We start from the raw sequence: 24,236 nt of genomic DNA, 5'->3' as shown, positions 1-24,236 counted from the left end.
TATTAACATATACATATATTATGTTACATGTTAATATTTATAACAACAGCAAATATGAAAGCTGTTTGAGAAACAGTCTTGTTTTGGCCAAGAATAAGTAGGTGAGAAACTTCAAATCAACCAGGTCATGATGATTAAAAGTAAACTTCTCATCATATGGAGAACTTGAGGATTCATTCTTAAGAGTCATTAAATTATTTGAAATTTGAGAACAAAAAATTATTGTCTTTTTCCTTCTATGTAAATTAAAGCTAATATTTCAACAGCAGTTGAAATGTATTACATAACATATAGTAACCATGTTGCATTTCCTATTTTTATGAAAATTAAAATGAAATTAGTATCATTCTTTCTTATGTCACAAACTTTTTCACAAGTTGATGACAGAAATTTCTTTATACTGAGCTTCACTTGGAAAACTTCATTAATAAGAAAGAAAGATTTGATTATTCTACAGGATACCTGTACTGAAAAATAAATTCTGAAATGTGTGTGTGTACGTGTGTGTGTGTGTGTGTGTGTATGTGTGTTTGAATGTGTGTATGTGCACTAAAGCTGGAATTCAGGGCCACTAGTTTGCTTGGCTGTTTTGCTCATAGCTACCCCTCTACCAATTAATCCATGTGTCCAGTCTGGCCCTATTTTTAATTATTATAGAAATAAAAATGAATTAAAGTTGCAAGGAATTGCTGACAAATGATTTTTTTCTGAAACAATATTTTCAAGGTAATATTTTAGTAAGAATAAGATAATGGAGATAATTAAGGAGTTGAGACTTGTAGAATAAAAGATAAATTCACTGGACAAATATAAATATATTTAAATAATTAATTCCAGATCATAAATATATCCTGCAAGTATTCATATATTCAGTAAAATATCTCTATAGAACCCCATTAGTTTCCCAAAATATTCACTCATGCCTATTGTAGGAAATTTACTAGGCTAGGGATATATACAAAGAATTAGACTGATACTTATCCAAGCCTAAAATATAAAACCATTTCAAAGTGGCATATGGAGATACCAGAGTGAGATTAGGCTGTGTTCTTAAAAGTGACAATATTTCCCTCCCAAAAGCTCCTCTGTTCAAGTCAGGTGAGAACATATAGTTGCATGATTCTGATGTTTACAAACCATACTTTGCAAAATTTTATTTAAAAGCCTTCCTACCTTTATGCAAATTTGAGCGTTGACACACATTTTTTTCATTTATAAATGGAAAAGTAAAACTCAGGGGCCTAACATTTTCTTCCAGCGATGTCAACTTAGACCCCATGTGATGTTTACATATATTTGTAATTTATAAACTACTAGGTTGTTATAAATGTCAAATTATTGTTCTATAAGGATTTGTACTAATACAAAAATTTTTCCAAGTTTCTGTTTTTACTATTTCTTATTTTATGTTTTTGGTTGGTTTTATTGCCATATGTTACAGTAACATATGTAAGGGAGTGAGTACATTTCTTTTTTCTTTCTTTCTTTCTTTTTATTTTTTTGGTCAAAGGGCTTGAACTCTGTCTCAGTGCTGTCCCTCAGCTCAGCTCTTACAGCTCAATGAGAGCACTCTACCAATTGAGCAGCACGCCACTTCCTGTTTTCTGGTGGTTTATTGAAGATTAGAGTATCACAGACCTTCTCTCCAGAACTGGCTTTGAACTGCAATCCTCAGATCTCAGCCTCCTGAGTAGCTAGGATTAAGGCCTGAGCCACCGCCCCTGGAACAGTACGTTTTTTGTCAAACATTGTTACCCGCTCCTTTGTTTTCTCCCACTTTCCCTTGCCCTCAATGCTCCCCACCACCACCAAGTTGTGAGGCTCATACAATCAAAATGAAGTGCCAACAGGCCCAAATTTTCTTAATAGAGACCCAGAAACACAACAAATCAAAGAAAGGTAGGACAAATGGGATTACATGAAATTGCAGAGCTTCTGCATGGCAAAGGACATAGCTAGCAAAATCAATAGAAAGCCCACAGATTGGAAGATCTTCACTAGCCATACAACAGACAAGGGTCTCATATCTAAAATATACCTGGAACTCAAAAAATTAAATCCTCCAATAACAAATTTTCAAAGAAACAACTGCCCAAGAAATAAGTGGGCTAAAGACTTAAAGAGAAACTTCTCTGAAGAGGAAAGAAGGATGGCCAATAGACACATGAAGAAATGTTCAACCGCTCTAGCCATAAAAGAAATGCAAATCAAAACAGCACTGATACCACCTCACTCCAGTTAGAATGGCTATAATCAAGAACTCTAATAACAAGAGATGCTGGAGGGGATGTGGACAGAAGGGAACCTTGCTGCATTGTTGGTAAACTTGTTCAACCACTTTGGAAAGTAGTATGGAGGTTCCTCAAAAGACTCCACATAGAGCTCCTCTATGACCCAGCAATCCCACTTTTGGGCATTTATCCAAATGTTCACAAACAAGACCACACTAAAGCTACCAGCATGACTATGTTTATTGCAGCATTATTTACTATAGCTAAGATATGGAACCAACCCAGATGCCCCTCAGTAGATGAATGGATCAAGAAAATGTGGTATATATACACAATGGAATTCTATGTCTCCATCAGAAAGAATGACATTTCTCCATTTGTTAGGAAATGGAAAGACTTGGAAAAAATTATATTAAGTGAAGTAAGCCAGGCCCAAAGAAACATAGGTCCCATGGTTTCCCTTGTTTGCAATAATTAGTATATGTCTGAGTCAAGCAGAAAAGGTCAGATAAGTTGATGTTAGGGAAATGAACCCTAAGACATGTAATCAAATGGTTTTTTTTCTTTCATGGCATTGTTTCTAACACATTTATAAGGTTATTTCTTTGTTGCTTTGTATGTCCCTCCCCCATGGTATAACCCCTGCTTTCACTGTATTTGATGTTGGTATAATTTGTGGAGGGGAAGGGATATAAAAAATTCGTTTAAATAGGGATACAGTTTGACCCATTGCAACAATGAGATGTACAAGATGTTATGTCAAAACGAACTTTTCAACTTTGGTTGGGGGGGAGGGGAGGGTGGGGAAGGCGGATTGGTTGGGGGGTCAAGGGGAGGATGGGAAGGGATGGGAAGGGGAAACAAAGGAGGAGAATACAATGCTTGATAAAAAATGTACTCATTACCTTGCCCATGTAATTGTAACCCCTTTGTACAGTATTTTCACAATAAAAAAAGAACCAAAAAAAACCCAAAACCAAAACCAAACAAACAAAAACAAAATTAAGTGCCAAGCAAATCGGGATTTTTGTTTTATTTGCGGAATGTTCCTTGCATTTATACTGCATATTGGATGGTAAAAATTAAGATTACTACATGTGTATAATATTCATTAGCATAAAAACTTGATGTATAGATGGGGACATGGGTTAAGCTAATTTTTTATATTAGGTTTTTCTTTTTTTTAATGTAGAACATTCAAAGTTAGATATTGGCAGTATGTTCACCCAATGTAGCCTTCTTTTCAGAGGAGAAAAAAAATCTTTTAATATACTTTGAAGATAAATGTATAATGGATTCTCTTTTGTCATATCAACTTTTCAGTAAATTTAAAAGGTGTTTGATACAAAATGTGGTATGTGGCAACAATAATCTTATGTGATAACAACAAAGCTATTGTCTTGGTTTCTGGATTCACTTCACAATAAAATTGTGATCAAGAATGTAGCAACTGCATTATATGATTTAGGATTCTCTTCTGCATTTTCCATTTCTGAACTTTTAGCTACTGCTAAAGGTTTTCCTTCTTTTTAAATCAATGAAATGATTGGGAAATGTTTCATAAATGTGCTGTTAGATGGAGGTATAAAAAGAGAGAAAAAAAAAAACCCTAAGTTGGTAGGGAGGTCTGCCTTCCAACGCAATCTTTAAACTCATTAAGTTGAAATCATTAATAGAAATCTTTCTAGTTCATTTATATAATTGTTGTGATGCCTGCACAGTAGTAGAATGTTTTAGAATTAGCAAATTATGAATTAAAAAGGAGTTGCACTTTTAAACTTCAAGAGAAGAAAAATAAAATAATAAGATTGTAACAAAGGCTTGAAGGAATGTTAAAACAAAGTAGATTCAGATAATTGTCCTGATTAGACAACTTGCAGTCTACTTGTAGTTCTTGTTTAGCTGCCTTGTTTCACTGTGGGGGAAAAATTATCTTCCTTTGATTTAGAAAAGTAGATTTCCAAACCACTAAAGACAGTTCGTGTGACTTAATTGATCCCACAGAGGGAATGTGCTCCAGCTTAGGAGGCCAGAGTGTATTTCTGTTGTCTCAGACTCTAAGGCAGAAGTTTATGGGGGTATTCTTCCAGTCAGCTCTCAGCTGCTAGGTCAGTTAGTTAGTTTGCTGCCAGTGAGCCAAAGGTCACCAGTCTGATACTTACACACATCTCTACTTTACACAGAGAAAGCTCTGTAATGAAGACGTAGGATACAGCCATATCCCTGCCAGCACTAGCTGAGTTCCAAGTATGAAGCAATCCCCGCCAGAGGGTAGGTCTGTCTAAGACGTCAGGGGTCCCCACTGAAGAACACAGATTTCCTGGCTTGCCAAGTAATTTTTTGCGTAAATGTGAAGAAAAAGGCAACAAAGATAGGATTGATCTTTAGTGTGTTCTGAGAAAATCATTGTTATCAGTGCATATGTAATGAAAAAATGGAATCAAATCTTTTTATATTTATCATAGAACGTTATTTTGTTTGCCTTTTTAATTTAGTGTATATTAGTTGTAAAAATAGTTTTGGTGTCATTTGCTATATATGAATGCAATGGGCTTAGATCAAACTCATCCACTCTTTTATTCCTTACTCCTTTTTAATCAATCTTAATGGGTTTTATTATTCTATTTTTACAAATAAATATATGTATTAAATATGATCATATTCACCCCATTCTTCACTCTCTCCTTTTACCCTACCTCCATCTACTAGTCTCTACCCCAAATAGTACCCTCTGCAGCTTTACACTCCAATCATTCTTTTGTTTGTTTTTTTAGGTCTACATTGCATATGAGAATAACTCAGCAGCATATCTTTAAGTTATGAGTTTTTTAATAAAGCAGATTAGATTTTTGAGATAGTAAGATCAGAAATTAATGTGACAATACTAAACAAAGAGTCAACAGCTTTAGAAACATGCGTTAACATTGTATCCATATGTGAATTTAAGAAATGTGTGACTTATTTGAACCATGAAGTTAAAATGCCTTTATCTGATGCCACTTTGAAATTATTTCATTTAATTAAATCGGTATTTCATCAGTTCTAAATAGGAAAGTTTTGTTTCCAGCATCTCTTCTTATATGTTTTACTAAACAAAAAATATAGTGTTGGGAACTGAATAATTGAGAATGCTTTTAAACCTACTCCTGACATGCAATTGGTATCTGAGTCTTGTCAATTTTCTCCAAACACCTCTGTAATCTACATACAATATATTGTATGTAGGAACTTTATATTGTGATCTTAGTGGTAGACCATTTCCAACAAAAATGATCTAGAATGATTTTTCTGGAATATATCTTTGACTCATTTGTTCTCTATAGGAAAAATGAGCAACTGCAGGAAAAATGAGCAACTGCATAGTTTCTGCCTTGTCATGCTCAGCTCCATCCCTTTCACTCAATTATGGTGAATTAGTTGTAGTCTTCAAAATATTCTTACTAGCTAATTGTTACAACACACAGACTGAAATCCGTTTGCTTCCCCAACTGTCATCCACTGTCCCTTCTTTCCTTATAAAACAAAGGTCGAACAACTAATTCTTTTGCTTCCTCATGGACCTTTGGGCCCCTTCACACCCCTAATATGAACTGTGGTTAGAATATATCCACACAGTTCTCTTTTCCTCTCAGGTGAGATTATTTCTCAAAAAAAAAAAGCAGAAGTCTTCTGATAAAGGCTTACTTTTAGTTGCCTTGTTTTCCTACAATGATGTTTTAGGAGTATGTGATAGTGTACTTTTTAGGGGACAAAATTTAACTGAGAACAACAGAGTAGAAAGAGAAAAGAAACTTGGCTGCTTAATACCATCACAAAGCCAGGAAATTAACTCCGTCCTGATTCTATGTCCAATCTTGTTACAAAAGATGAAAATTCTCATGTTTTTTAAGTCACTTTGAAATGGATTTATGCTCCTTCTAGCCAACAGCATCATAATTAGAAATTCCCACAAGTTGAGGACATTGGAGTGTGTTAATGTAGACTTCAACTTTGCTAATACAACCTCATCTGAAAACTCTCTTAAATTCTTCTTTTTTTGTGCCATTACAGTTTATAGATGCACTTCCTACAGCCAATTTAGAATTACAACAGACAAATCCAAGCAAACTTTTTAGTGTACAAACCATCTCCATGCTGAAACATGATACTGATGATGCCATCTTTTTTTTTGTAAAGATACTGTACAGAGGGGTTATATGAATAAAGTAATAAGTACTTGTCCTATTGAGCATTGTTACCTCTCCTTTGTTTTCCCCCTACTATCCCTTGTCCTAATTGCCATGTTGGCATCTTAATAGATGATGGGGACTTTGCACTCAGTTCCAAGAACGCTAGAGGTGATACAGGGCTTTCTTTGATCTGCAGCTGTGTTATGAGATGCTCAGCACTATAGAGGTGATGTTCTTTGAATTGCAGGTGTTTCACAAGTTGTTTAGCTCCAGGAAAGTTTTACTCCAGAGAATACTTGTCCTTGGTTATCCTACATTGTTCCCCCTAGATAGCTTGCTTGGGTAGAACATGCTTTGCTAGGCTCTATATCATGTGACATCTACTCTGATGTGGTTTTTGCCTTTATAAACTTTGAAATAACTGCTTTCAATACTGCAGGTTCTCTGGGATGTAGTGTGGTAGCAGTCGCTGACTTTCTAATAAAGACTCTCAATTTGACCTCTTAAAGTCTGGTTTCTCTGTATCACTGATCAAATTCCTGTATAACAATGCCACTTGTGGTATGGATAAAGCATGAGAAAATGAATAATAACGATCCCATTAATCCATTTATTTATGTTTTTATAGTACCAGCACTGACCTTCATACGAGTGATTAAACAGTAAAAAAATTACTTTTGCTGATGAAGATAAATGGTGTGCTAGGTGCCTGGAAGGGTTATTTAACCTTAAAGTAAAATACACCAGGAAAAAGCACATTTTAAAATATATTTGATAAATGCCATAGTTTGGAATAATTTTATAACTCTTACTTTGCTAAAAGTTCTTGTTTATGTATGCATACACCTAATTGTTTTGTTTCTTAGAATATCTTTAAATGTAGATAAGTTGAGCATGTGCACATGAGATTCCCTAGAGACATAGAATAATTCATTTGCCCAAATGAATATATTCATATGAATTTCCTTTTCAAAGTAGATTCTTTCTCTAACTCACTAAAAAAGGACATTAACATATTAAGGACTGGTACATGTGAGAGTCACCTGAAGAATTGCTTAGAGACAAATGTAAACCCTGCCCCAAAAAATTCTAACCAAAAATCTCTTAGGGATGGAGCGTGGCACATGCTTTATTGATAGACTTTCAGCAATAGACAAGATACGAGGTATAATGTTCTAAAAGAACACTGTGCTGCATAAATTGTGACCTCAGACTTTCTCTAAAGAACCACTCATCAGACTCAAGGTCTGCCTTGTCAGTTTTAGTATGCCTGTTTGCAATTCAGAAAACTATTTCTTTGAAACTTTATTAAGTCCTCTATGGACATTACAATTTGAACACTATTGATGTAATCTAAAAGTATATTGAAGACTATGGAACTTCTAGAGCTCTCCTTTTTGAATTGTTCATTTCCATAGCTGCTGACACTTTTACTATGGTTCTTATTTACTTTCTCATGGTATGACCCATAAATGGAGTAAGATGCCTGTCCATCAAGATAGGTCACTACCTACTAATGTTTTTGGTGGTATTTTTGTAATTAAAAAAGACTATATGAAAGTCTTCAGCAAATATGAATTGATTCATTAATCTATATTGGAATACGCAAGGGAATTGGTCTGTATGTCTGCTTTTTAACAAGTTTTAGATTTATGTTGAATATAAATAAGGCCCAGAAATAAAACTACGTAAGTATAGCCATCTAAATTTTCACAAAGAAGGTAAAACATGATTAGAGAAAAGGAAACTTATATAACAAATTCAGTTGGGAAATTAGTTATTTACATGCTAGAGACTGAAAATAAATCTTTGTCTCTCAACCTGTACAAAAATTAATTCCAAATGGACCCAAGATCTTAAGTGTATGAAATTTTGAAATTACTATAGGAACACATGGGAGAAATCTCGGGAAAATACAGGCATAGGTAATAATTTTCTGAATAGGATTACAATTTCCCAGAAAATAAGAGCATGAATTAACAAGTGGAACTGCATCATTAAATTAACTTTCCGTACATCAACAGAAACAAATTCCAGAACAATTACTTTTCAATGGATGAAAGGTTAGTATCCACAATATACAAGGAGCTTCCAAAACATTTGCTGGCAAGATAAGTCAAAGGGAGAGGGGAGGGAGCCAACAGAGTGAATGAGGGTCTAAAGTACTTTATTTCATGGATGAAAATGGAACAATGAAATTTGTTGAACTTTTTTAAGAGAAGAGGAAAAATAAAGGAGAGTAATAAGATGAGTTTGTTGGGGGCACATTGTATGCATATATGAAAGCACCTTTCTCTCTCTTTCCCTCTGCCTATCTATCTATCTGTCTATCTATCTATCTATTGATCTATCTGAAAAGACTGACCTTTCATATTTTGATTGGTAGAGGTCATCATACTTTCATAACTTTTTATTTTTATTTTGGCAAATGATGTGGTAGACTCTATGTTCCTTCATGTGGACACTACATCAGGAGACTTTAACTTACAGAATTTAATTCTATTGTTGCCTAGCAATTAAAGAAAAAATTAATCATATTGTATGTGAATCTGGTTGGTGAGTAAATACTTATCTTAAATTTTTATAACTATAAAAAGTTGAGGCTAACTTAAGAGTTCAAATAAAAGTAACATAATTTAAAATCCTTTAGTTCTTACAGATAGTACTTACAGTTTCTTACTGGTCAGGAATTTAATCGTAGCTTGGCTGAGGGGCTCCACTCAGAGCCTCAGGTGGGTTCAATCAAGGTGTTAGCAAGGAATCTCTCAGGGATTTAAGGTCTGAAATTCTTTGCTTCACAGCATCGCCTTCAAGGCACCCAGGGAAGTCTCCATGACTTCCAGGCTCTGTTTTAAAGGGCACGCTTGATTAGGTCAGACTCTCCCTGGAAATATCATCTTTGATTAACTGAAAGTCAACTGATTTGTGGTTTGATTACATCTGTAAAGTGTCTTCACCTTTACCTTATGAAATCTCATCACAATCATGAAATCCATCATGTCAGGAGGCCGCATCTGTACTCTGAAGCTGCCGGTTATGCCAGGACATTGCTTCAGGGACAGGAAGATTGGAGGCCATCTTGATTCCTACCCATCAGCAATAAAGCAAATATTGCTGTATTGTAGAATATTTTTGCATTAGCTATGAAAAATACATGTTGCTGTAAGAAGAAAAATAATCAAAGTGGACATAAGAATATCTGATGGAAATATATCTATAGCTCACCACTAACTTCCAGTGTTCCCTGTTTACCAGCAACAATGAAAATTATTTTTATACACATGTCTGGAGTATACGATGCATGCATGTGATATAACACTAATTCGCATAATTTTTAAACATGGCTACTTGTTAGGTATATTATAAGCAGTTTGTATGTTTGTTCCACATAAATTTATATATGTGCTTTATTATAATGATATTTAAATACACATGTGCATTATTAACTACAGAAATAGAAGTGTTTACTATTTTATTGTTGTGAATTGTCAGTTATAATGAATTTTATACACTTGTATAAGAGCATATGGCATAGTAGAATTGTGTCTTCAGTTAGTAAGTATTTTTAATACGTTGGTAAATATTAGGTGTTAAAAAGATGCACTAAGTTACAACCTTCTTTTTATGACACTATTGAATCAGAAAAAAATTTGACTTCTCAAATTTTATAGCTAAACGGAGGTACCTCATTATTGCTACTTTGTATTGCCTTAATTTTAAAAGGATTATTTAAATATGTTTAAAAGACATTATATTTCATTCTTATAAAATTTTATCTTTTTGCCCCGTACTAAGTTTTAGCCAGTGACAGTTTTTTATCCCTGGGATATAGCAGAATACTCAAGTAGTATGCAGTCCAGTGTGAGAAGCAGAAATACTACTCTTCTCTTCCCTTCAAAGTATAATAAGTCATTTGAATGTAAGGAAGATACAAGATTGGGCCTTCCTTCCATAGGGTATCTGTTCTTTCTCTTTCTGTAGTCCCTTCAGCTTTAACTAAGCGCAATCCTAATGCATGTATATGGGTAGCTTTTAGAATGATTACCTTGAAAGAAATGAAAGAGATAGGCTTTAAATATATGTCTTGGAATTCCAGTTGTGATGGGTAGAAATCATTTAACCAAGCTGAAGCCTAGATTGAAGCATAGCTGATATAAGTGTGTGAATAAAGTTAAATTAAATATTTAAAGAAAATGAATGTACAACCTGGAGTGGCTATGACTGTAAGCCTAGTACTTTCAAATGGAGACAATAGCGTTATAAATTTCATGACAGTCTGAGTAATATGAAACATTAACAAAAAGATACAAGGTGTGTCTATTTATATATTATTGATTTAGTATTTGATGCAGTAGTGTTCTAAAAGTTTGCACTAATTTTAATCTACAAATGTAACCAATTCAGTAGTACAAATAAACAAAAACATTGGTATCTTTATTGTTGCCCAAAGGGGCAAAACTTAAGTCATATCATAAAGTAATGTTTGAGGATTTTGACATCTTCATTTAAAAAATGTATTTAAAAATACTATATATAAATATATGTAATAATATATAAATAAATATATATAAATAATATTCAAAATTCAAAAAATGAAAAGAAAAAACACCTTTTCTTAATGGAATGTATGGAAAATACAAATAGGCATTCAAATGGGTGTCAGTACCTTTAAAGGTAAATTAATGAGAGGGAGAGGAGCAAAAGAAGAATTAGTCAGTTCTTGGGAGAAGCTGCAGGAGGAAATGGCAGCATTGCAGTGAGTACTGAGGTCTATAGAAAAGTGATCTCTTTGGAACATTTCTAAAATGTTCTTTCTATAAAACATTAAAATGTGTGAGTTGCTATAAGTAAATCATAAATTTGTACAATTTTTCCATACAGTAATTTGAAAGATTATGATATTTGCCCTGGAAACACTTCACAGAATCTTGAGAACTCTGGCTGTCCTTCTACTCCCCAGCATTCATATCTGGGTATGCTTAATTCTTTCTGCAGGTTTTGTTGAACCTCAGGTTCTGGAGTCTTTAAATAATTGGGGTCAGATGCAAGCTTTTGCATCTAATAGACTTTCTGCTGATCCCTTCCACTGACTGGAATGAAGAAATCTCCATGGTGTCATTTTAGTGTGTAGAGTTGGTTATGCGAGGCCTAGACAGATTTATCCCCACTGGTCCAAGGCTGAAAGGCCAGAGACTGAGAGCTTAATAGTTTCTAATACCTTGGTTTGCTATCATTTTAGAAATGTAAGAAGAGACCCTCCTCATAACACTTGCTAAACATTAACCCCCCACTCCCAGTAGTAAGAATAGAGGGTAGAACACCTTACACCTTATTAAAATAAACTCAGGAAACATAAATCTTTAAACCTTCACGGTATCTGTAACTTAGCCACAATTACCCTTCCATCTGTTTTCCTAATGGTAGCTACTGTATTGAAAAGAGCTGCCATTCCTGTCTAAAAGTAGTAGAACCTATCAGAGAAATTCAGGAAGGACAGGAGAACTCAGGAGAGCTCAGCTGGATCTCCACCTGGGAATATATGACTTTCTCTACATTACAGCATGTATGTGGCAACCATAAAGTATGCTTGAATTGCTTAGCTGATTTCACCTTCTACCATGTTCTGTTAGAGCTAATTTTCAATCCACAGTCTTCCTATAGAAGTTAGACTTTTAAGTTTATTCATGGATTATTTTCCTGTTACACAAATAGCTTTACCTGTTTGAGCCTTGATTTCTTAATCTATAGAATTATAACAACTATACAGAACAAAAAAAGTACTGAAATGAAACATCACTAATGTTGTTTGCCTTCACTCATAGGAGTATGCCATTTATGTTCCTGAGATAAGTTGTCAAAATAGTCTACCATCTGAGATTTTTATCTGTTCCCCTTAGCCCATCATCCAAGACCCTGCTTGCCAAGGAGGACTTGGTCTCTCTGACAGAACATGCTTTTCTTGTAATACAGGACTCCACTGATGCTGTTGAAACCTGTCCTGACACCTGTTTCCATCCTCAGTTCCCAGGGGCCTATTAATAGCCAACACCTGGCCACTCTCAGGCAGGCTGCATTACTGATCAAGATTCTGTCACTGATTGTAGTTATAGAATTTAGCATAACCAGTGATAATCTAACCCATATTCTTGTGAAATTCAATCCTTGTGCTCTATGTGAAATATCTTTCCCCTAACCCACTTCTTATTACTAGATAAGAACACACTATAAGTTTCCAGAGTACACAATTGGAAATTATTAAAGTTCTGTGGCTTAGCTTTGCAAAATAATTCTAAACTAGTCATTTTGATGAATATATCGAGCATATTCTCACGTTCTTGGTTTTATATTTAATTTGGTGCATGTGTTAACTTGTGTCATGTGACTGGACTTTTTGTTAGCATTGTTTAAAAAATTGAAAATCTTGATTAAAAAATGCAACAGTTTCCAAACCCAAATATACATAGATATAATCATTAGCCTTCTGATCTTCAATACACGTAACGTAGTGGAACTGAATGCAATTGCCATTGTTATCAGTGATACAGGGTTTAATATGGACATTTTTATGATCAGAAAGATTTATTAAAATAGAGTTGCTTATGTTCTGAGTTGTGCTACTTTAGGCAGAGATGATTTATGTTTGAGGTACTGTGGGAAGGGGAACATCTCCAAGAAGGCATCCTTCTGCAGTCTATAATTTGGTTTTGAGAATAAAGGAGTATCAGAATCATTAATTAAAATACTTCTGAGGAAAGCTTTGAGCCCTTGACAGTGTTTGAGAAGAAGCTGAATGAGAGACACTTATAAGACTCTGGCCTTTGAAAACTGTACAATATTCCTTCAGGCTAACCCACCGGTCAAATATCCCATGGAATATGGATTATTTGGTAGTGTGGGAACTCTCCTATTATATTTATGACATAAGCAACAATGCTTAAGTCATAGTAGAATGTCATGAGAGCAATGGAAGTGATGGTAAACAGCAGGGAATTAAACTAGAAGATCCTGAGCCTGGGCTAATGTTGACTTTAAAAGGTAAAAATCACACACACATACACACACACACATACCTTGTAGCACACTTACCCATGAGAATATACTCATTGGTATACTTGACAATTGATCTCTTTTTGTTTTTATTTTTTTAATATATCTGAATTTCTGGTTTATCCACACCCTCATCTTGCTGTGTATCTAAGAGATTAGATTAGAACTTCTATTTCTGCCTTAGTCTGGACTAATGGGCAATTTACCCTAAGTTGGGTATCTAGAAATATAGAATACTTCCCCTAGCAGAGAACATAAAGGGCAGGGCAGATTTCAACTATTCTAAGTCAACCAGCAAATCAGCATTGCTGGGTTTGTACATTCCAAATTCAGGAGTCACAGCCATGGCTTCCTGACCTAGCAATCATTAGTAACTGCTCTCTGTGACTCTTCTTCCAGGTGGATGCAATCCATAGTGTCACATCTTAGTGACTGCCTCAAACCTTTATCCAGAATAGAGAATGATACCCTTTCTCCCTTCATGTAACTATACCTCCTTGTAGCAAGGATTCAGTGAGTAGCAAGCTCTCCTGGCCAGCAGTTCTCATACAGAAGACAAACTACACAGTCACATGAAGCAGCCCTCACTCCCTGTTCAAATTTCAAGACAAATCTTGAATAGATCCCTAAGCAATCCATAACATTGTGTGATTATATTAAATGTCATTACAATTACTTACTCATGCATCCTATGGTAAAGATGCCAGAATCCATATATCAATGGTAAATTATTTTGGTAACTAGAACCACTTTCATGTATTTCCGAAGGCATATTCATCAATAAAAGATGATTGAATTACATAAAAATTTAATAAAAATAATTGAAACCAAAATCAAGTGTGCCGAAGCAAATTTTTGTAGGAAGAAAAGTGTCTTCAGAATTGTTGAAGGTGGGCATTTGAGGAAGAAAATGGAGGTTGGACAATAAATGAAAGAAAACAGCCCTCAAATTTAAACTGAGCTGTCTAATTGCGACCATAAATGTAATAGGAGAGTTCCCACACTTCCAAAACCATATCATACCAGAATAGCAGAATAATGGCATAGTGAATAATAAAATTTAATAAAAATTAAAAATTAGATCAATCATGTTTAAAAGAGGAAATACTATGTACCAATACACTTAAAGCATTTAAATACTTGACCTGAGACTCATGAGTTGCTCACTCTAGAAGACTATAATTAAAAATATATTAATTAGGAAAAATTCCCTTTGTAGTTAAAGGGAAATGAAGGAAATAATGTTATTTCTAAATCAAAACAGAAAAGATTACTGTGATTACAATAATTACTGATAGCTAAATGACATGCATTGTTGTTCAGGTATGGCTCGAACAACATCTAACACTAAAACCCCAGTGATTTATAGCATTCATTTCTTATTTTCACTATCTGAGTACTACAGATTCCAGTACTGGATTTAGTTGATATTGACTTGACTTAATTTGGTTTCTATGACTGAGCTGACTATACTTAATATGGGCTTACATCTGTGGGTTTCTTCTCCTGGATGGAACTCAGTCTGAAGGAGAACCCACCATCTGTTATTTGTTCTAATAAGCAGGAAGTGAAGAAAAACGGAACTTAAGCAAGCACAAAACCCTATTGATTGAAAAGGTCATCCACAATGTCAGCTCATATTCATTGGCCAACGCAAGTCCTATCTCCAAATACAAAATCAATGACACAGAAAAGTTTGTGTATTAGTTCACTATGGCTACCATAATACACTACTACAATCTGGATTGTTGGGTTTTTTTGTCGTTTTTTTTTTTTTTTTTGTCGGTTGTGGGGCCTGAACTCTGGGCCTGGGCGCTGTCCCTCAGCATTTCAGCTCAAGGCTAGCACTCTACCACTTGAGCCACAGAGCCATTTCCAGCTTTTTTCTTTTTGCTTATGTGGTACTGAGGAATCGAACCCAGGGCCTCATGCATGTGAGGCAAGCACTCTACCACTGAGCTTAAAACATCATATCTTCTAGAGAACAGAAGTCTGAAATTAGTATCTCTGGGGTGAAATCACAATGTTAACCAGACAGCCCTCTCTTGAAGTGTTTTAAGGGATATTTTTTTCTTTGTCTCTCCTTCTCCTGTAGCTGCTAGGATTCATTGGCTTGAATTCCTAACATACCCACCCACTGTTGCCTTTTTTCTTCACATTGACTTCTCTGAATGTGTGCATGAAAATTCCCTATCTGCCTATTATAAGATCACGTTATATTTAGAGTCCTCCCAGGATAATCTAGGAAATCTTCAGAGACCACCTCACTCACACATTTTGCAAGAACATATGGCTATAGCTTCCAAAGAATAGCAGCTGATATCTCTGGAGACCAATATTTAGGGAAACAAATTTTTCCCAAAGGGAAACAGAGTCAAAAGGAAAGAATGAACAGCACTAAGTGAATATGACCTGTCATGTGTGCTGTGCTAGGAAAAATAATCAGGTTTTCATATTAAAGGCTATTTTTAAATAAGTTTTTTAATTGTGAGGGTTACATGACCAAGGTAATGAGTACATTTTTTTTTATCAAACATGGTTGCCGCTTCCTTTATTTTTCCCCTACCATCCCTTCTCTTCCCTCCTCTACTTCCTGCCCACTTGTAACAATGAGATGTACAAGATGCTGTTGAAGAATAAAGGCCATTTTTAGAAGATTTGTTTTCTCAAATATTTCCTCCTGAAAATTGCAAATCATTTGTCTCTTTAAAATTAAGTGCTAGTAACTATCAAACAGTGCTGAGGGTCAGGGATAACAACGCTCAATAAAATCTGGACAAAATTATTAGGGTTCACAAGAATGAGTCATTTCATAACCTTGGGCTCCAAAATGCTTTAAATTTAGAAATAAATAAAAATGTATATACTTTAAATTATTTCCATTTTTGAAGAGCATTTTTATTTACATGAATTGGCCTTTCCTTGCATTTTAACCTCTGTAGGCTAATTATTACCATCTACCTTTTACAAATGCAGAAGCTGAGATACAGCAATATAAAATGGTTTCCCCATTGCCATATTGGAAAATGTCTGGTAATATCATTGAAAATGTATGGTAATATCGTTCATAGTTATCATAACCATTAATAAAATATCAAACTGTTATAATATTTGTATACTCAATATAAAAAAAAAACAGAAAGCAGGAAAGAAGCAATTGTCTCAGTCCTTTCACTGATACTTTTCTACATTCAGAGTCCAGGAAGTTGAAACAAGAAGAGTTTTAGATTATCTCTTTGTTGCTTTGTATGTCCCTCCTCCACAGTATAACCCTTGCTTTCACTATATTTGATGTCAGTATAAATTGTGGAGGAGATGGGGAAAAACAAGTTGTTTAAGGATACAGGTGGACCTGTTGCAACAAAGAGAAGTGCAAGGTTATGTCGAAAACGAGCTTTACAATGTTGGTGGGAGGGGAGAGGAGGATTGGATGGTGGGGAGGTAGGGGGGAGGTAGGGAAGGGATGTGAATGGTAAACAAAGGATGAGGCTGCAATGCTTGGTAAGAAATGTATGCATTATCCTGCCCATGTAATTGTAACCCCTCTGTACAGTATGCTCACAAAAAAATTAAATTAAATTAAAATTTAGAGTAAAATTTAATCAAGGATTAAGTATATAGACATTTGTATGGAGAGAGAGACAGACAGAAAGGGAGAGAGAGGGAGAAAGAATGTCAACTCAGTCACTCTAGGTATACTTTAGCAAGTTAAGAACTATCATAAAAACTACCCTTGGTTAGATTAAACTGGCAATGAACACTACTTAATTTTCCTTTAGCTCTGCAATTTCTGAGGAAAAATAAAGCAGTCAAAGATTAATGTTGTTAGCATAATACACACCAACGATTTCTGCATTGGCTCTTGCAGGCGAGATGGATTACAGTGTATCTGGCATTCACTTTCCTACCTCGGTGTTTAATCCCCATGAATATGGGGGAGGATGCTGTTGGCTGGAGATCACGCTTCTCATAACTTATAAATCTGTATATCCACATCTTTGTCTTAATATGAACTCAGTAGAAAAATATGTTCATACAACTTCTTTCATTTCACCCCCAAAACACCAGGTGCTATGTGTAACACTGGTGGACAATACATAAAAGTAGTAACATAGAGGTGCAAACTCATGGAGAGGCAAATCATGACCTAATAATTCTGGGTGTATTTGGAGTCAGTGGGCAGCTTCTTTTTTCCAGCACTTATCTTTAAGTAGTTGTATAAAGGACTTGCCATTTGACAAAGTAGTTCATGAATAAAATGTGTCTTGATCGATGTCAGCCCTTTCCACATTGTCACCCTTAGTGATCATTTTAGCCAAAGATCTTAAAATTTTAGAGTGGCTTTGATATAACAGTATGCTCTCAAAGCAACAGTTCTGTAAAACAATGAATTCCACAAAGGCAAGAACGTGGCTATGGTTATATTTATATCTATTTCTTACCATTGTAGAGTGAAAAAATAAATTAGAATCACTGAGTGCTTAAATCAGGTACAAATTAATTTCAATTCAAACTGTGAAAATTACATGTTTTACCCTCAACATACAATTAAACTAAAAAGATGAACTTCCATTCAGCATTAATTTCAAAACTAGAAAAGTAGTATTTGTAACTATAATTGTAGAGTTCTAATGATTTGATATGCTTTAATCTAACCATTTTCTAGAAACAAAATTTTAATCTATTGTTGCAATTCAAACAAAGTGATAAGTCATTTTATTCTATTGAGGGTTATATTCAGCCAAGCAACCTGTGTAGCATATGTTCCCTTGACATTTATAGTTGCTCTGAAAAGTAGATTAACATCTTGCAGAAGATCCTCAAACTCTATTCTAACCATCTACATCTACATCAAGACAAGAATCGAGATGGTGTTCTTGGCCAAAAAGTACCAAATAAATCTACAAGCATTTTGCTTGGATTTACTTGTATATTTATTACTTGATCCTATCTTAAATTTCATTATTCACATCTGTTTTGAGACACTAAAATCTTTGAAGCTTAGGTTATTCAGAAACTTATAAAGTTGCTAGTTTCAAGTCTTTTTAAAAAAAATGTTAATCCTTCTCCATTCTTCATTGTGTTTTCGGAAATAAGCCAAAAGAACATGTCTACTGTAAATAGTATATATAGGAACCATTTAAGGTCAAATATTTCATATAAAGAGGAAAATGTGGAGAAGTCATATGTGTGATACAGTTGGAATTTTGTAAAATGATTATTGATGAAATCAAAAGCTATTTCTTATATTTTTATTGAGACACCTAAAATGTCACAATATTTTCTATATAGAGAGATAATTTATATAAGCACATATATATGACATATGCATGCAGTTATATTGTCCATATTGTATTTTTGTATATACTCTTATCTTTGGTATGTAGATATTTTTAAAACATTGAATTTTGCTTTGACAGGGTATTTTAAGTCAACTTCCACTTAACAGGGAAATCTGTGACAGAAGAGGGTATATCGTATTTGTTGAAAGATGCTGGCAGGTGTGTGAGAGAAACAAGTCTGGGAATACTGCAACTGGATAAAAGTTCTCCAATGTATACATTTTTATGAAGGCAAGTATAAGACAATTAGTTTGCAAGTCTGCAGGGTCACAGATGGAATGATTATAGAAAGTAAGATTAAGGAACAGTTATGCTGGGAATGTAGCTCAGTGGTTGGGTATTGTTCTATCTTGCTTCAGACTTTGGGTTCAGGCTCCTGTACTTGAACTGAGAAACAGAAACAACCAATCAACAACAAAAACAGGAAGCAAAGCAAAGAGAACTATTTCCCTTGGACTAGGTTAGTTAGGCCTTCCTTCGTTTCCATTTCCCCTTTATTTGGGCACACTGATTTTTTTTTAAATGCTTTCTGTCTCCCTTAACAAACATTTTCATTTGGGTGCTCTCTCAGTCTGTCTCTCTGTCTCTCTGTCTCTCTCTCTCTCACACATACACACACACACAGATTTAAAAATATTGTCAGAATTCACAGATGGTAAGTTCACATCTGTGTATTTAGTGAAAATAAAGTAAATAGAGAATAGAACAGCATGACTTCACAGCTGTCATTATTTTGTATACAGAACATTTAGACTCACTAGCTTAAAATGCCAGAAGTTAGATAGAACCAGTGCATGAAATAAATATAAGAAAAAAATATTTATCAGTAGGTTCTTTTCATTTATTACAGATCAGAACTTCTATGTGCCATTTAAGTGCAGAACTGATAATAAGAAAATTTAAAAGCAAGTTTCAAGGCTAAAACTATAGTACCAGAAGGCTGCCAAAATTCCATTTAAGTACAAATGATAAACAGTGAATTCAACTTTAATTAATATTCTAAATTAAATGGCCCAACAATAGTAACATGTCTCTGTAGTATTACAAGTTAGATAACCTCTCCAGAATAAAAAATAAAAACACAGTAAACTGAGAGAACATATACATGCAGACATTTTATGTTGTAAAGAAAGTCATGGATCTACTATGCGAAGGAAAGATGAGAGTTACCTAAATTCATCACATTGTTTACTTAAAGTCTGGAGCTAATAGAGAGATTTTTAAATCAATATTGGTTTCCTAGTCTTCTGGCTTCCTAAGATATTTTGTTAGAAATTTTATTGTAGCACCATTTTGAGCTGAACAGTTTTATAGCTATTTTTATTTCAAGTTTATGGGCTTACTTAGTTCTTGAGGACACGAAATATAATATATATATACATATATATCATTGCAGAAACCTAGCACAATATATTTCCAATAAACCAAAATTAAATAAAAATACACATTAAAACAAATTCACAGCTAATGACTTCAGTATGAGTTAAAATAACATTTGTATCTAAATGTTATCCAAATAACATTCTCATCCAAATTGTATATAAATTTTACAGGCTTGCAATTATCAACATATCTAGGTGAGCTGGATACACAGGCAAACATTAATTGCTGAAAATGAATTAAGTCTTGATTCAAACAATGAAAGATTTATGATGTGGCCTCCAATGCAGGAACCATATCAGGGACAGAAAAAATAGTATACGCCTTTTTTCCAATTGGATATCAATAATTCATATGTGTCTATTTTAACTTTCTGGACACATAAATAGATTCCTTAGGAAACATAAAGGTTAAAGAAATAGAGAAATGCACACAGCCTTAGAAAAAATGAAAGTTCATATCCAATGTACTCCTGCCAAGGTACAGGCAACAGAATGCAATAAACTGAATAGTCATCTCTTCTTTTGAGATCATTTCCATCTTAAACTCACTATTATAATAGTCTTTTGGTGAGACAAAATTGACAATGTGTTCTTTTCTACTTCAATTTAAGAAATGAGGATGTGTTAGAAAGATAAGAAGATTAATACCACTTAATTCAATAATTTTATAGTCCAACATCAAGTCAAAAAATAAAGCAAACTCAAATAACTTACATATTAATAAGTAAGATTAGAAGAGAGAAAGAAATGGTCTCTGTAAAAAAATTTTCCATCATGAATTTTATCCTTTACCTCAAAAAATTAATAAAGAAAACATTTGTAGGAAGTGGCCCTGTGGCTCAAATGGTAGAACGCTAGCCTTTAGTTGAAAAAATGAGAGACAGTGCCCAGGCATAGAGTTCAAGCCCCATGACTGACAAAAAAATGTATACAGCTGGTATATAGATATTGATATTCAACTACAACTACTTTAATACTGTAAGATAAGACCAGAGAAAGAAAAGAAATCCATAGATAAAATTTCCTAGTTGAATTTCCCTTTCCCTTAAAAATTAATAAAATCATATTTATATGTAATATATTATTTTTATGTATGCATTCCTGGGCAATAATAGCAAAATATCTTCTGATAATGTGTTTTCTTCTGAGCAGATTTCATTTGTAAAGAAAGTTCCCATTGATAGGTTTTAATTGAGTCTAGATTCTAAATCACAAAATGGTGCATTTTAGCACATTGTGAACTCTTACCTGAGACACCTGGGCATCTGTTATCACAAATGTTATCCTCATTCTTCCTGCTGCCACCCAGGTTTAACACTGACATCTCAAAGCATTATGTTCCAAATGTGGTGTCCTTCTTATTATTTCATTTATGAAGGACTTTGTCATATTAGTTTTATGTTAAAGTCACAGTGGGAATGGAAACTTGCAAGCAGAATAATCTGTAGCATTATCTATTGAGATGGCCAGGTTTTAAATGAGGAGTAATCTCTTGAAATGTTTCCAAAGTCTATATCCATAGCAATATGAGACTTCATCTAAATAAGGTAATGTGAACTCCAGGAAGCATCTTTAACATGATATTTGGAAAAAATACAAGGATATATTCTTATCTATGATATATAGATAGAAAAGCAATAACATTCAAAAATATAACAGATACTTTAAGAATCTCTAGAATACTTGAGAGACCCCTGAGAAGTTCTTTTCTAACTCTTGTCTAATTCTCTTTAATAAGTACTAGAGCTTTTGTAAGCTGTAAAGCCTGCTTAGACATTGGCTCCAGGCATGATCTCATTCATTTTCATGGTTTCTCCTGTCACCTGGTTTTTACTAAATTGTAAGCACCTTGAGAGCAAGAGGTTATGCCTTTTCTTCATTCCTGCATATCTTGCTTTAAGTTTATGGCCCTCACAGAAGTACCATAAAAGTTAACAGACTATGAAGAATATCTAGTAACTGGTATTCAGACTGTCCCATACTGTGTGGCTCTTTACCTTGAACTATTCATGTAGGAGTGCAGTTATATTTTCAGGCCAGAAATATTTTTCATAATAATATTTGTCATTTGGTGCTGCACATTTTTTTATTCTCTGGAGGAATTATATGGAGGTTAAGAGTTGAAAAAATTGGAAGGATTTTGGTCTTAAAACATCTACATGTAAAATAGCAAATTTGTTAAATTAATGGCATGAATTGCCATGGTAAATCTCAAGTTCAAATAAATCAAAAGGCTATTGTACTTCTGAAATTTCAATTCAAACTTTGTTAGGGTCACAAAATGTTAAAGGTCAAACTAATTACATTCTTTGTCATCTAACCAAATGGTGAATACATTATATGGAAATTATAACTAATAAGTATGAAATCTTAGTTTATGCTTTACGATAATTTATTTAAATTTTACAGTATAAAACATTTAAATTTCTTGGATAAAACTGTAGAGATGAAACCAAGTACAGATCAGATTCTGAACAGAAAACACTCATCATCACAAAGTATAAATTGTGTACTTCTGAAATAGTATGTTCTATTAATTTTATATAGTGGCACAAAATATGAAAAAAAATTCTCTTAAGATAAATGACTCCAGAAGGATACACTATGAACTCTAAATTTTTCTAAATTATAGATCTGAGAAATTCAAAAAGATGCAAAAATTACCTTTCTATATCTGGACTACAGTGAAAAATATGAAATATGTCATACAAAGTTTTACACAAGTAATTAGATTACAAGGCATGTTGTTTTGAGATCATAGCATTCCAACTGAAAAATACCACTTTTGGGGGGCATGGGGCTTAAATTCAGAGCCTGGACACTGTCTCTGAGCTCTTGTGTTCAAAGTTAGTGCTCTACCACTTTAAACCACAGCATCATTTCCAGCTTTTTGGTGGTTAACTGGAGATGAGTTTCCTGAACTTTCCTGCCCAGGCTGGCTTTGATTGGTGATCCTTTGATCTCAGTCTACTGAGCAGCTAGGATTACAAGCGTGAGCCACCAGCACCCAACTCAAAAATATATTTAAAAATGCAAGATTTACTAAATACAGTAATGTGCACCTGTAATCCCAGGTGTGGGAAAACTAGGGCAAGTTCAAAATGAGCCTAGACTACATAGGGCAACTGTCAAAACAGAGAGCGGGGGAGGGAAAGGGAGAGAGGAGAGAGACAGAAAGAGAGAAAAGAAAGGGAAGGGAGGAGGGAGAGAGGGCGGGAGGGAGGGACAAAGGAAGGAAGGAAGGAGGGAGGGAGGGAAGGAGAGAGGGAGGGAGGGAGGGACAAAGGAAGGAAGGAAGGAAGGAGGGAGGGAGGGAGGAAGGGAGCAAACAAAGTAAAGGAAAGATATATTGTGCATATTTATTGTTATATTAACAGAAAATTGGACTTCATAAGCAGCATGTACTGGATTTTTCATGTAGCAACTATAAAATATATATCCACTTGAATTTTAAATCAAGTCCCTATTAATATATTTATATATTTTTATAAAATCAAGAAATGTTGAGGTGAGATAGTATTTTCTCATTTCTGAACTCCTACAAAAGTATCTTTTACACAATGTTGATATCAAGAGGCACAAGTTAAAGTATCAAAACTGGTGGAGAAATTTAAATTTTGATACATGCACATAATCATTATTTATGTTATCTGCATTATAATTTGTCCAGAAATGTGGACATTGCTGTGTTTATTTCATTGTAAGATCCCAATGACTACTATGCATATATTTTGGCATCTCTGACTTCCTCATGCTAACGCATCAGCAAGGCAAATGTCAAGGCAAATGTCAAATCACTAAATGAAGAAAGCAATGTCTTTGTCAAGGATGTCTGCTCTCTCCACTCCTCTTCCATATTGTATTTGAATTCCTAGCTAGAGCAATAAGGCAAGAGACAAACTTAAAAGGGATCCAAATAGGGAAAGATGTAAAGCTATCCCTCTTTGCAGAGGACACGATCCTGTATTTAAAGAACCCCTTAGGCTCCTCTCCCAAGTTACTTGAGCTGATCCAAAACTTTAGCAAAGTAGCAGGATATACAATTAGCCCACAAAAATCAGTAGC

Source organism: Dipodomys ordii, unplaced genomic scaffold (assembly GCF_000151885.1).
Source record: "Dipodomys ordii isolate 6190 unplaced genomic scaffold, Dord_2.0 Scaffold90, whole genome shotgun sequence".
Taxonomy (NCBI): domain Eukaryota; kingdom Metazoa; phylum Chordata; class Mammalia; order Rodentia; family Heteromyidae; genus Dipodomys; species Dipodomys ordii.
This window is presented reverse-complemented; position numbering follows the sequence as displayed.